General features: G+C 37.3%; 1 long non-coding RNA gene across 1 annotated transcript; it reads right to left on the bottom strand.

The window, feature by feature from the left end:
* Positions 1-4774: 4774 nt before the first annotated feature.
* On the bottom strand, positions 4775-6559 carry LOC113888562. The gene is made up of 3 exons (XR_003510009.1): positions 6471-6559; positions 5950-6142; positions 4775-4943 (listed from the first exon to the last, which is right to left on the bottom strand). It is a non-coding gene; the product is annotated as an uncharacterized LOC113888562 (long non-coding RNA).
* Positions 6560-10543: the final 3984 nt, after the last annotated feature.

Here is a 10543-nt window from a genome sequence, read left to right as displayed (position 1 = left end):
TAAAGTAATGGAAGTATAAACAAAAATAAACAAATGAGACCTAATTAAACTTAAAACTTTTAGTCAGCAAAGGAAACAATAAACAAGATTAAAAGACACCCCTCAGAATGGGCAAAAATAATTGCAAATTAAACAATTGACAAAGGATTAATCTCCAAAGTGTATAAGCAGCACATACAGCTTAACATCAGGAAAACAAACAGCCCAATTAAAAAATGGGCAGAAGACCTAAACAGACATTTCTCCAAAGACATACAAATTGACAATAAACACATGAAAAGATGCTGAACATCACTAATTATTATATAAATGCAAATCAAAACTATAATGAGGTATCATCTCACACCAGTCAGAATGGCCATCATCAAAAAATCTACAAACAATAAATGCTGGAGAGGATGTGGAGGGAAGGCAACCCTTCTACACTGTTGGTGGGAATGTAAATTGATGCACCCACTATGGAGAACAGTATGGAGATTCCTTTAAAAACTAGGAATAAAACTACCATATGACCCGGCAATCCCACTACTGGACATATACCCTAAGCAAACCATAATTGAAAAAGACACATGCACTCCAATGTTCATAGAAGCACTATATACAATAGCTAGGACATGGAAGCTACTAGATGTCCACTGACAGATGAATGGATAAAGAAGATGTGGTACATACATACAATGGAATATTATTCAGCCATAAAAATGAATTTGAGTCAGTTCTAGTAAGGTGGATAAACCTAGGAGCCTGTTATACAGAATGAAATAATTCAGAAAGAAAAAATAAATATAGTATATTAACACATATATATGGAATCTAGAAAAATCGTATTGATGAGCATGTTTGCAGGGAAGGAGTAGAGACACAGATGGAAAGAATGGACTTGTGGACACAATGGGGGAAGGAAAGAGTGGGGCAAACGGAGAAAGTAGCACAGACATAAATGCACCACCATGTGTAAGATAGATAGCTGGTGAAAAGTTTCTATATAACATGGGCCCAGCCTGGCACTCTGTGATGACCAAGAGGGTGGGATGAGGATTGGGGGAGGGGAGAGAGGCTTAAGAGGGAAGTGATATATGTATAATTATGGCTGATTTGCATTTTTGTATGGCAGAAATCAACACAACATTACAAATAATTTTCCTCCAAATAAAAATAAATTTTTACAAAAGTACACTCTCTTAACCCCATACACAAAAATAAACTCAAAATGGATTAAAGACCTGAATGTAAGGCCAGAAACTTTAAAACTCTTAGAGGAAACATATGAAGAACACTCTTTAACATAAATTTATGCAAGACCTTTTTTGACCCACCTTTTAGAGTAATAAAAATAAAAGCAAAGTAAATACATGGAAACTAATTACCCACTTTTTATTAAAAGTTATACTACAATGGATCTCATTTGTGTGTGTTGTGTGTATGTGTAATTGTGCACATCTTTTCCTAAAAGTGAATATGCTCTATTAAGACATAAATACATTAAAATTTAAGAAATATTAAGACAAATACTCAACAGAAATTATACATTATACTCCCATATGAGACAGCCCTTCCTTCCACAGCTTTCTAACAAAACTTGCTATCGAATTTTTTGACGTTTGTCAGTCTGAAAGTGAAAGATTATATCTGGTAGTTTTAGTTTCATTTCACTGATCATAAGTTTGATTATGTTTTATTTCTTTCCTGTGAACTTCTACTCATATATTTCTTTCATGTTGCTTAAATAAACTAGCTTTTCCTATAATAAAAAAGTGGAAAATATATTTTCAGACATCTTTGTTTTCTTGACAAAAAGGATTTACTTCAGTTTTCTGCACTTTTGAATATATCTTAGATCTTGTGGACTTTTGTCTTGCTTAGAAAGGACTACCACATTCTAAGATTTTAAAAAATTATTTGTGATTTCTAAATTTTATAATTTCAATCTTCATGTTTAAATGTAGGAAATCTGGAATTTACTTTGCCATTATATGTGTATGTATATGGGAATCCCAGCTGGCTCAGTGGTGAAGAATCTGCCTGCCAATGCAGGACATGTAAGAGATTCAGGTTCAATCCCTAGGTCAGGCTGATGCCCTGGAGGAGGGCATGGCAACGCACTCCAGCATTCTTGCCTAGAAAATCCCATGTACAGAGGAGCTGTACAGTCCTATGTACAGTCCATGGGGTCACAAGGAGTCAGACATGACTTAGCAACTAAACCACCACCACTACCACATATATGAATATGATATCTAATCTGCTTTTTCTAGGTGGCTGTCAAGTTGTCTGAGACAATTTATTCAACAGTTTATTTCCAGCTGATATGAAATAAAACCTTTAAGTTAGTTTCTAAAAGTATTTATCTCTAGATGATGTAAACTGTTCTGTAGCTTTGTCTGTATGACTAGGACCAGAGTGCACTGGTCTGATGAACGCAGCCCTAGAAAGGTTTTCATATGGAGCAGACACGGCTCCTCTTCTTTGTTTTTCTTCTATATTATCCTGGACAATTTTTAAAAGTATGTTAAGCATTTTCATTTAATATGTAGAAAGGTATGTAGCCTACCTCTCTTTACAAAAATATATTTTTACTACACAGCACATTAAATTTACAAATAAATTAGAGGAGAATTGATTTTAATATATTTAAATTATATGATTTTTTCTTTTGTGATTTTCAGTGGCATTCTTGACACATTTTTTCCTTAATTTTTACCTCTATTGCAAATTTTAGTCTTCTACCTTCTAAAACAGCAGGTGGCAAACTTTTCTGTAAAGGACACAAAAGGAAATATTTTGATTCTGGGGTTAAGCAGTGTTTCTGGGAAACATTCAGCTCTGTGGTTGTGGCATGAAAATAGCCAGAGATGATATGCAAATGAATGAGTGTGGTAGTGTACCAATAAAACTTTATTTAGAAAAACAGGTAACAGTGCACATTTGGTCTAGAAGCCAAAGTTTGCCAACTCCTGGTATAAAGTTATTTTTCCCCTTTTAAACTAACTGATTAAAACCAATAACTCAGAGTAAACCACAATGCTGTGATCACTCACCTAGAGCCAGACATCCTGGAGCAGGAGGTTAAGTAGACCATAAGAAGCATTATTATTAACAAAACTAGTGGAGATGATGGAATTTCTAGCTGAGCTATTTCAATTCTTAAAAGATGATGCTGTTAAAGTGCTGCACTCAATGCCCACAAATTTGGAAAACTCAGGAGTGGCCACAGGACTGGAAAAGGTTAGTTTTCATTACAATTGAAAAGAAAGGAAATGCCAAAGAGTGTTCAAACTACCACATAATTGCACTCATTTACACACTAGCAAGGTCATGCTCAACATCCTTCAAGCTAGGCTTCAATAGTACTTGAACTGAGAGTTTTCAGATGTACATGCTGGACTTAAAAAGGCAGAGGAACCAGAGATCAAATTGTTAACATGTATTGGATCACAGAATAATCAAGAGAATTCCAGAAAAACATCTACTTCTGCTTGATTGACTACACTAAAGCCTTTGACTGGTGTGGGTCACAACAAACTGTTGAAAATTCTTAAAGAGATGGGAATACCAGATACCTTACCTGCCTCCTGTGAAAACTGTATGCAGGTCAAGAAGCAACAGTTAGAACCAGACATGGAACCACAAACTGGTTAAGAATTGGGAAAGGAGTACGTCAAAGCTGTATATTATTACCCTGCTTATTATCTTCTATGCATAGTACATCATGCAAAATGCCAGGCTGGATGAAGCACAAGCTGGAATCAAGATTGCAGGGAGAAATATCAATAACCTCAGATATGTAGATGACACTACCTTGATGGCAGAAAGCAAAGAGGAACTAAAGAGCCTCTTGATGAAAGTGAAAAAAGAAAGTAAAAAAACTGGCTTAAAACTCAACATTCAAAAAATTGAGATCATGGCATCCAGTCTATCACTTCATGCCAAATAGATGGGGAAACAATGGAAACAGTGACAGACTTTATTTTATTGGTCTCCAAAATCGTTGCAGATCATGACTGCTGCCATGAAATTAAGACGCTTCTTGGTAGAAAAGGTTGACAGACATAGACATCATATTAAAAAGCAGAGATATCACTTTGCTGATAAAGGTCTATATAGTCAAAGCTATGGTTTTTCCAGTAGTCATGTATTGTGAGAATCGTACCCTAGAGAAGGCTGAGCACTGAAGATTAACGTTTTTGAACTATGGTGCTGGAGAAGACTCTTGAGAGTCCCTTGGACAGCAAGATCAAATGAGTCAATCCTAAAGCAAATAAACTCTAAATATTCATTGGAAGGACTGATGCTGAAGCTGAAGCTCCAAAAGGAGGAGAATGGGGCACCAGATGATGAGACGGTTGGATGGCATCATTGACTCAATAGACATGAGTTTGAGCAAACTCTGGAAGATAGTGAAGGACAGGGAAGTCTGATGTGCTGCAATCCATGAGGTTGCAAAGAGTCAAACATGAGTGAGCAACTGAACAACAACAAAACCAACATTTAGTCTATCTTAAGTATGTTAGATATGCTGCGATTCATGGGGTCACAAAGAGTCAGACACGACTGAGCGACTGATCTGATCTGATCTGATCTGAGTATGTCAGGCAGTAATTTCATCTAGTAGGCACTTTTTATGCTTAAAAGCTTTCAGAATAAAACTAAAAAACATGCATACCAAATTAGGGCAGAGCATATATCCACATTCTGTGATATACTTAAGTAAAAGCTAATGCTATTTAAACAGTGAGCTCAAGCCCTTCAGACCCCAACCAATTACTTTTAGCGGGAAGAGACAGAATTGCAGTTGCTTCAGTGGCAAGTCCATCCAGAGTCTTTGAAATCCAAGAAGCTTTATCCTTTTTACTCTTCTCAATTATGTTTCTTAGGTGTTTTATCTCTGCTTTCATTTCCTCAGCTTTTCTACTAAATCCTTCAGTAAGCAGATCATTTTGAGCCTGAAATAAAGGAAGGTGGGGAGAGGAAACTGCAAACTTTTGAAAAAACACATTTTTTCAAGAGTCAGACTTTGTATTTAAAGAACTTTGTTAAATTGTCTCTATCTGACACATATGATTATTCTCTCTTATTAGATTATCAAAGGATAATGTTTGTGGCAGAGAATATCTTCTGAGTTAGACCTGGACAGTGAGAGGAAGAAACAGTTCCCAACCTTACTAATGTTTACACACCATTAGGGTTGTGCTTGGCTGCTAAAGTCAAGCATGAGGACAAATGCATTTATATGTTCCAGCCAAAACTCTGGGTTGGAAGAGAACTATTAGTCCACTTGCACAAATTATCAGTTTCATTTGGGATGGCATGGTCACTTATATTGTGGAAATACGGGAACTTATAAGCCAATCAAGAAATTGCACATAAACATGTCTAGATGGGAAAGGAACACACCTCCCACACAAGCTATGTAGTGATTCAGGCAAGCTATTCACACCTGGAGACAACTACAGCAAGTTTAGAAGACATAACCTCCCCACATTTTTATGTCTGAACATATCAGATAGTTTTAGGGTCAACATAGATCCAAATTAGAGTCTTTGTGCTTGTAAGGTTCCTGATCATTGACAGTAATCTTAGCAAAGTACCAAGTTGCTGCTAATATTAAAACATCTGGATGGAATTGTTTGTTTGATAATCCATGAAATCCCCATGAGATCATCCTAGAATCACAACTACATAGCACCTAAAACCTTGGAGATGATATTTATATTCTTTAAGTACTTAGGGGGACCAAAGTCATCATAGCCTCTCCAGGGTCTCAGTGTGGAGCAAAATTCAAAGGTCTTTTGAAAAGCCAGGATTCAAAACTTTGATTAAAGCAAATGTGGTAATGCCAGTAGTGCTTTTTCTTTTTCTTTTTTTTATTTTGCTTTAACTTTTACCCATTCGCTCTTGATGTGTCAGCTCAGTGTCTGTCAGGAACTGGTGAGACCATGCCAGACTTACCTTCAGCGTGTGTTCCAGTAGCCTTCCTTCTCTTTCTCAAAGTTTTCTCTTTCTCTCTCCAGCTTCTCTCTCAGCTGGGCTATGTTTTCCCTGAGACTTCTGTCTTGAGCTTCCATCTGCTGTTGCTGCTCGTATTGTTTCTGTATTAGCAATTCGCGTTCCCTCTCAGTTGCCTCCTTCCTGGCTTGCTTCTCTGCCCAACAAAGGTTTCAGAAAGAGAAGCAAGTAACAGATTAGACTCAAACTCTACTTTCTTGAGATTAGAAACCAAATCAACTTTGAAAAGAGAGTGGGAAATCTCAGAATTCACCTGGTGCCACACATCAGGAGCAGATTTGAGAATATGATGGGAAAGGTCTTGACCATCTGGCTGATATCCAACCACAACTCTGTTATTTTCAGATTTAGCAGTGTGTATTCCACAGAAGAAGTGGAAGCTCATTATTTTGGAAAGATCTTTATTTGATCTGTTAAAGGGCATTGAATGAACATCCCACCCTGCTAAGATATGAGCCCCATACCTGCTATGGCCTTTGCTGCATCAGTGAGGGCTTTATCTGACTGCAGGATGGATATCTCGATTGCCACCTGAGACTGCAGGAAGTTCTGGGAGGACCTCATTTGTCTAAGGAATTAAGAAGAACCAAAGCACTTTAGATTCCTACCAAGGAGACTTGTTCTGTATAAATGAGTCCTTCTGTGTCATTTTCACTTTCTGCTTAAAATGTTCCAGGAGCTTCTTACAAAGCATTCAAGCTTCTGAAGTGTCACCAGAGACTCTGCATGTCTCCTTTCAGTCCCCGCCCAGTGCTATTTTCTTTTATCTGCCCCAGGTATCAAGCAGTCAGAATTAATTGCAGTTGTACAAACTCACAATCTCATATATTTGCATGTTTACCTGGGGCTCTTCCCTTTGGATAACATCTCAACCTAAACAACATACACAAATATTTCAACTGATATTCCCCTTCTTTTGCAGGAAATTTTCCTAAACTATATGTCCAATGTGATTGGTCAGATTGTAATTCATGCTGCTGTTGTCTCCTGCTACTTGCTAGTGTGTAATCTTAGGCAATTTATTTAAGCAGTTTTGTGCTTCCTAGTTCACATATAGAAAATGTGGATAATAAAACTAGATGCTTCAGAACAACTTTAGGAGGATTAAGTTTAAATTTCCAGAGAAAAAGCTTAACATTATGCCTATAGGCAATAACAGTTTTATATATATTATTTGTATTATTATTATGTTTATTATCACTACCAGTGAAGCCCAAGATCACAGGTTCATAAATGTTATCTTTCCATATTTGAGGGTCTGTTTATTTGACATCTGTCCACTTTGATCAGCCTTGAGTATAAGGATTCTGACTTTGCATCATAAATACTCAGCATGTGGCACATTAAATATCATGTTATAGGATAAAGAAAATGAATGACTTCCATTCTCTCTCTGATGGATATCAGAAATTGATACTCATTTTGGGGAATGGCCATTTCTTCTCGAGAATAAATAACATGTAATAATGGAGTAGCTTTCATAGTAAACAAAAGAGTCCAAAATGCAGTACTTAGGTGTAATCTCAAAATGACAGAATGATATGAGTTTGTTTCCAAGGGCAAACTATTCAATACCACAATAATACAAATCTGTGCCCCAAACAATAATGCAAAAGAAGCTGAAATTGAACAGTTTCTATGAAGATCTACAAGACCGTCTAGAACTAACACCAAAAGAAGATATCCTTTTCATCATAGGGGACTGGAATGCAAAAGTGAGAAGGCAAGAGATATCTAGAGTAACAGGCAAATTTGGCCTTGGAATAGAAAATGAAACAGGACAAAGGCTTAAATAGAATTTTGTCAAGAGAATTCAAGGTTCATAGCAAACACCCTTTTTTCAACAACACAAAAGAAGACTTACACATGGAACAATACTACAGATGGTCAATACTGAAATCAGATTGATTATATTCTTTGCAGCCAAAGATGGAAAAGCTCTGTAACAGTCAGTAAAAACAAGACTGGGAGCTGACTGTGGCTCAGATCATGAACTCCTTATTGCAAATTTAAACTTCAATTGAAGAACATAGGAAAACCAATAGACCATTCAGGTATGACCTAAATCAAATCCCTCATGATTATAGTGGAAGTTATGAAATAGATTCAAAGGATTTATATCTGATAAAGTGCCTGAAGAACTATGGACAGAGGATCGTGACACTGTACAGTAGTGGTGATCCAAACCGTCCCCAAGAAGAAGAGTGCAAAGAGGCAAAATGGTTGTCTGAGGAAGCCTTACAATAGCTGGAAGAAAAAGAGAAATTAAGTCAAAGGCAAAGGAGAAAAGGAAAGATATATCCATCTAAATGCAGAGTTTCAGAGAACCAGCAAGGAGAAATAAGAAAGCCTTTTTAAGTGAAACAATGCAAAGAAATAGAGGAAAACAATAGAATGGGAAAGACTAAAGATTTCTTCAAGAAAATGAGAGATACCAAGGGAACATTTCATGCAAAGATAGGCACAAATAAGGACAGAAATGGTAAGGACCTAATAGAAGAAGATATTAGAAGAGGGTGACAAGAATACACAGAAGAACTATACAAAAAAGATCTTAATGAACCAGATAAACATTGATGGTATGATCACTCACCTAGAGCCAGACATCCCTGGAGTGTGAGGTTAAGTGGATCTCAGGAAGCATCTCCACAAACAAAGCTAGTGGAAGTATTGGAATTCCAGCTGAGCTATTTCAAATCTGAAAAGGAGATGCTGTAAAAGTGCTGCACTCAATATCCCAGCTAATTTGGAAAACTCACCATGGCCACAGGACTGGAAAAGGTCAGTTTTCATTACAATTCCAAAGAAGAGAAATGCCAAAGAATGTTCAAAGTACCACACAATTGCACTCATTTCACATGCTAGCAAGGTCATGCTCAAAATCCTTCAAGTTAAGTTTCAACAGTATGCAAACCAAGAACTTTCAGGTTTTCAAGCTAGATTTAGAAAAGGCAGAGGAACCCAGAGATCAAATTGCCGACATATGTTGGATTACAGAATAATCAAGAGAATTCTAGAAAAACATCTACTTCTCTTCATTGACTACACTAAAGCTTTTGACTATGTGGGTCACAACAAACTGTGGAAAATTCTTAAAGAGATGGGAATACCAGATACCTTACCTGCCTCCTGTGAAACCTGTATGCAGGTCAAGAAGCAACAGTTAGAACTGGACATGGAACAACAGACTGGTTCAAAATTGGGAAAGGAATACATCAAGACTGTATATTATCACCATGCTTATTTAACTTCTATGCATAGTACATCATGCAAAATACCTGGCTGGCTGAAAAACAAGCTGGAATCAAGATTTCAGGGAGAAATATCAATAACCTCAGATATGTAGATGGCACCATCCTTTATGGCAGAATGTGAAGAAGAATTTTAAAAACCTCTTGATAAAGGTGAAAGAGGAAAGTGAAAAAGTTGCTTAAAACTCAACCTTCAAAACACTAAGATCAGGGCATCCAGTCCCATCACTTCATGGCAAATAAGTGGGGAAACAATGGAAACAGTGACAGACTTTATTTTCTTGGTCTCCAAAATCACTGCAGATGGTGACTTCAGCCATGATTTAAAGGACACTTGCTCCTTGGAAGAAAAGCAATGACAAACCTACATAGCATATTAAAAACACAGAGACACTGCTGACAAAGGTCTGTATCATCCAAAGCTATGGTTTTTCTAGTAGTCATATATGGATGTGAGAGTTGGACAATAAAAATATCTGAGCACCAAAGAATTGATGCCTTCAAACTACAGTTCTGGAGAAGACTTTTGAGAGTCCCTTGGACAGCAATCAAATCAAATCAGTCAATCCTAAGGGAAATCAACCCTAAATATGCACTGGAAGGACTGATGCTGAAGCCAAAGCTCCAATAATTTGGCTCCCTGATGTGAAGAGCCTACTCAGTAGAAAAGACCCTGATGCTGAGAACAATTGAAGGCAGGAGGAGAAGGGAATGACAGAGGATGAAATGGTTGGATGGCATCACCAACTCAATGGACAGGAATTTGAACAAACTCCCAGAGTTGATGAAAGACAGGGAAGCCTGATGTGCTACAGTCTACAGTGTCACAGATTCAGACATACTGAGAGACTGCACAACAACAAGGCTCTGAGCTGTCATGATATCCCCATGCTCTCTCTCACATGGTGTTTTGCTCTCAGATTTTCAGGAGACCCCCTGGACTCTATTCTGTAGGCTCCCCATGCTCCCCTTGTTCCTCACCTTCACTCCTTTCCTGGGCACATGGCAATAGTCCTGTTGTAATCTTTCCATTGCTTTCCTGTAGAGTTTGTGCCCTCCAGGAATACAGAGAAACTCCTGCTGAAATACTTTCCTTTAGGGTCTTCGAAATTTGATCAAGTTTAGTCTGGCAGTATTTAGCAGATGCCTCTTCATTCTGTTGCAAAAAACCTTCCTTCTTATTCTTTATGATTTCCTACAGGGTAAATGTAGAGATGTCACCAGAAGCATGGAACAGAGGAGATAATTTTCAAGAAATCTAATAGAAAGATTGGTCTAAGGTGATC

Source organism: Bos indicus x Bos taurus, unplaced genomic scaffold (assembly GCF_003369695.1).
Source record: "Bos indicus x Bos taurus breed Angus x Brahman F1 hybrid unplaced genomic scaffold, Bos_hybrid_MaternalHap_v2.0 tig00000028_arrow_arrow_obj, whole genome shotgun sequence".
In the NCBI taxonomy this organism is placed as follows: domain Eukaryota; kingdom Metazoa; phylum Chordata; class Mammalia; order Artiodactyla; family Bovidae; genus Bos; species Bos indicus x Bos taurus.
This window is presented reverse-complemented; position numbering and strand designations above follow the sequence as displayed.